Here is a 5,203-nt window from a genome sequence, read left to right on the forward strand (position 1 = left end):
ACACTCAATGAATGCAGAAATGACATTTGACAAAAGACAACACCCTCTCATGATGAAAGCAATCAGAAAATCAGGACTAGAAGGGAACTTCACTCTCGATAATGGTTATCAAACAAAAATGTATAGGGAACATCCTACTTAATGGTCAAAAGTTGAAAGAGTTTCCCCCCACAAGACAGGAGCAAGACAAAGATGCCTTGTTGAAACCCTACCCCCCGTTGTGGTGGTATTTGGAGGTGAGGCCTTTGGGAGGTAAGTAGGTTTAGATGAGGCCAGAAGGGTAGCATCCTCAAGATGGGCTTAGTGTCCTTTAAGAAGGACCAGAGAGCTAGCTGCAACCCAGGAAGAGGGTTCTCATCAGAATTAGATTGTGCTGGCACCCTAATCTCAGACTTCCAGACTCCAAGAACTATGAGAAATAAATGTTTATTCTGTTGTAGCAGCCTGAGTTGACTTAAGATACCCACTTTCACCTGCTTTTCCGTATTATACTGGAAGTTCCAGCCAGCACAATTAGACAAGAAACAGAAATAAAAGGATCCAAATTGGAAAGGACAAAGTAAAACTACCTCTAATAGCAAGTGAATGATCCTGTATATAGAAAATCCATAAGAATCCATAAAAAAAAATTTAGCCAACAACGTCAAATATGTATACACCGCAAACTACAGAAATTGCTAAATTAAAGAAGCTCTGAATAGATGGAAAGATATCCTGTGTTCATAGGAAGGCTAAATATTAAGATGCCAGTATCACCGAAAGTGATCAATAGATTCGGTGTACTCCCTATCAAAATCCCAATAGCCTTTTTGTTTTGCAGAAACAAACCTGATCCTCAAATTCATATAATTGCAAGGGACCCCAAATAGCCAAAACAATCTCAAAAAAGAAGAATGTTGGAGGACTCACACTTCTCCATTTTAAAACTCACTACAAAGCAACAGTAATCAAAACTATGTGACATTGGCATAAGGATATAAACCGAGGGGATAGCATTGAGAGTCCCAAATAAACCCATAAGGATATAGACCAGTGGGATAGCATTGAGAGTCCAGGATAAACCCATACATATATGGCCAACTGAGCATTGGAGAAGGCAGCCAGGTCCATTCGCTGGGGAAAGACGAGTCTTCAACAGCTAGTGCTGCGCCAACCAGATTTCTACTACATGCAGAAGAATGGAGTTGGACCCTATTTCACATCACGTCCAAACATGAACTCCAAATGGACTGTCCTACTCTTTCCCAAGCACAAAGTTCCCCTCAATATCAGGAAGGATAATTAAAGTGAAAATTATTTTGAAAGAATAGAGTTCTTTAGGGACAATACATTGTCTTGTGTAGTTTACTTACAAATATTTATTAAGCGACAGTGATAAGACAGTATTCTAGAGTAGGTGCTGGAGATACAATGGTGAACAAAACCAAACTTCTCCCAGCTTTAATGGAATTTACAGTTTAGGGTGGGGGTAGACATTACTAAAATAATTCCACTAATGGATATAACATTTCAGTTGTGATATACGAGTATGGTTTGCCAGAAAACATGTGCTAGGAGGGCTGGTCATGGAGGAGTACCGCCTGGTCTCAGGGAGGACCTCCCTGAAGGCGGGATGGAGCTGAGCTACGCAGGAGGAGCAGGTGTAACAGGCTTGAGACAGAAGGGGGGAGAGCATCGGTTAGCTCCTGCCTGGGGCGTGGTGGTCTTCCCACAAATAGTAGTGGGCTTATCAGTGGATGTGATTTTATCTTTCATGTCACCCTTTGGCAACAGTGATGAGTAGGTGTTTTCTGTGTTCCATCCATCTCCCATAATCTTACAAGGGCTCTCTCTGTGCCTAGAGTATTTAACAAATGGACATTCACTGAGAGAAAATATTTGGGAGTCTACTAGAAGTTAAATTTGTTTCAAGGTACTAAAATTCTGAGGCAGTTAAGAGTTTTCCCAGTTTAAAATGTTAAAGAAAATTTAATCGTTAATGTCTTATGATTAATTAATGACATTATTAGGCAGTTACTTTTAGATAAAGTATGATAAGTAATGCTTTCTCTGTAAATTATGCTTTTAGAACCTGTTTATGTTTTGATTTAAAATAGAATTTTTCCCATGTAATTTAAAACCTCATTTTGAATGGACATCATGTGAATGGCTTGTGTGATTTCTGCCAAGGAATTAATATGGACTTTCTATAAACCACTGTCATTTATATATAATCAAAATGCCTTTAACTTGCACTTGACTTGGCATTAACAAGTACTGCTAGGTGGTAGCACAGAAAGACATTGCATTTGAACTTCCTGGGAACTCATTGATGCCTGAGGTTTTATAATGTTTTCTGTGGGCCATTTAACTGCTAGCAACTTGAATTCACATGATTCATATTACTGGAAGTTTAAATTCACTCTTAATTGAAAAGTGAAGTTACATAAATTCTTTAAATACTAACCTTTGGAAAAATATCTGAAAAAAAAATAAAGGCACCTATGATTTTGGTGCCTTTATTTTTCTGCCAGAAATCATTTACATAAATATCTCTCAGTAGAATTTGAATGTGCTGAGCTCAAAAGGTTAGACTAGAGACTTCAGTCTGGAACCCAGCAGTAGACTGTTGGCTTGGGAACAGCCATATTGTTTATCATATTGAGAACGCTGTTCACATTCAAGCTTAAGCAGAGCTGGCATTAAAATTCAGTTAATTTGTGGGCCGGCCGAGTGGCGCGATGGTTAAGAACTCGCTTGGGATGCCAGAGGGCCCCGGTTCGGATCCCACATATGAGGGCCAGTGACACTGCCCTCTACAGCTAAGATGCTGAACAACAGCTCAACCTGGAGCTGGGCTGCCGAGAGTCGCTGGCGACGGCGTAGGCTGCAGTCCCTGTGGCAGTGGGTTGCCATGGGCTACCGTGTGTAGCCAGCAGCCAGCGTGAGCGGCCAGCAGCCAGCGTGAGCGGCCAGCAGCCGCAGTGAGCGGCCGTCCAGAAGCCGGCGACTGATCTGCCTCGCCAGGGAAGAGCGCAATGATGGTGCCAACTTGGGCCAGTGAAGCAGCGTCCTCCACAACTAGATTGAAGAACAAAACGACAGCAACTTGTCTGTTCCCCTTCCCCTAATTCCCCAGTACTGTTCCCATCCCCCCAATTACCAAATAAAAAATAAAAAAAATCTTAAAAAAAAAAATTCAGTTAATTTGTTTCATGTGACTTGTCAGTTGTGTGTTTTTATATAAATCTTGGGAGCTTCTCTTCTGAGGATTTTATGTTAAGCTCCTGAAATAGATGAACTACCTTGTTAACTGGTTAAACTCTGATATTTTGGCCACTTCTGCAAATTATTCTGTGCAACCATTCTCCAAGTTTTCCATTTCATTTTAAAAACAATCAGTTTGAGTGCCAGTTTTAACTTATCAAGAAGTAACCCCACTTCAGAGGGCTTTTCTACATGCTTGTGTTCCTGAGTCTGTAAAAGGGACTTCCTGAAACTCATTAAGACAAAATTGCTATCCTTACTTTCTCACCAGCGCCCTAGTCTTTTCTGGTTGGCTAATTTTGTTCTCTGGATTTTCCCTTAGATGGCTTTTAATGGTCTTAGCAGTAAAGTGCTAGTCCCAAAGAAATAATGTAACTGTAACTAATATTAGAGTAAGAGCCCATTTCACTTTTGGAAGGGCTTGAAAAAGTGTTTAGTCAGAGGAAAGTGCTCCTCTGACACTGTGGTCTGTAAAATCTAACAGTTGATATTCTTGATTGATTAATTAATTAATTGGGAGTTTGAGTGTCTTGAAGTTATCTCCAAATGTACTGGGATTTTTAAACAGCTTTATGAGGTATAGTCGACATACAATAAACTGCCGCGTTTAAATTGTACAATTCCACAAGTTTTGATACTAGTATATGTATTTACCCACAAAATCATCACTGCTATCAGGAGAGTGGACACATCTGTTGTTTCCAAAAGTTTCCTCCTGTGTCTTTGGAATGCCCCCCTGATCTGCTTCCTGTCCCCATAGATTGCTTTACATTTTCTAGTTCTATGTAAATGAAAACATGCAACTGTGCAGTCTTTATTGGCTGTATTCATTCACGCAACATAATTTATTATGAGATCGACCATGTTGATGCGTGTAGAAGTTAACTCCTGCATGTTGCTAAGTGGTATTCCATTATATGGATGAACCACAAGTTAGCCATCTCTTCATCTGTTAGTGGACATTTGGGGATTTCCACTTTTCTCATCTATCTCCTTGTCTTTTTAACTCTTTTTCATATTTTCTATCTCTTTATTTCTCTGCAATGCGTTTTTACAGATTGCCTCAGATTGGTACATTGCCTGGCATGTGGTATGTTGAACCATATGGAATTGTCAATATTTGCCCATTTCGACCTATAAAAATGACAGTTTTATATAGTTTAACAAAAAGGGTTTACTAAGTATTTTTTAATGAATATTACTTGTTTTTACATTTAAGACTTCTGCCTGATACAAAATTGTTTGCATATATAAACTCAACTATGTAAAAAAAACTCTGCATAATAAAAAAAATACTAAGTGATGCACTGTATTAGTAGCTATTATGTCCGGTTGGAAATTATGTTTTTCCCCCTCTATTTTTCTGTATTTCTCTTCCTTATAGATGAGCATATATTACTTTTACAATAGAAAATAAACCCTTTTTTAAAAAAAAAGGAAAAACCTGTGCTAATTTTTGTCTAGTTTTTGTAATTTATTTAAAGATTATTCTTTTTTTCTTGTTTTCTTTGCAAAGGCAAGGCCCATGGTATTCTATAGTAAATGTGATTTTAGAACCAATCAGATTTCTCTTTCTGACCCTTGTGACCTTTAGGCAGGCAGTTGATATCTGAGACCCACTCTCCTCATGTGTAAAATGACAGCGCATTTAATTTTTGCTGAGACATAATCATTAACGCGTACAGTACCCAGTATATGTGTTACTTTTTCCCTCTGTTTTTCTAGCCCAAGCCCTGCCTGTGGTTAAGGCAACGTAGTTCTGACCTTACTTGTTACCTAGTGACTTTGTAACTATGCCACTTGCTTTGTTTTTCTTTGTTTTTTTAAAATTTTTTAATGAGAGCATTGTGTAATGTTTTATTTACTTTTAGAAATAACAAATTTTAAGTTACATAAAGAATTTGCCTTTCTAATAATGACATTAATGACCTTTTCATTTGTTTCTTGTTTGAAGAAT

This window comes from Hipposideros armiger, unplaced genomic scaffold (genome assembly GCF_001890085.2).
Source record: "Hipposideros armiger isolate ML-2016 unplaced genomic scaffold, ASM189008v1 scaffold_622, whole genome shotgun sequence".
Lineage (NCBI taxonomy): Eukaryota > Metazoa > Chordata > Mammalia > Chiroptera > Hipposideridae > Hipposideros > Hipposideros armiger.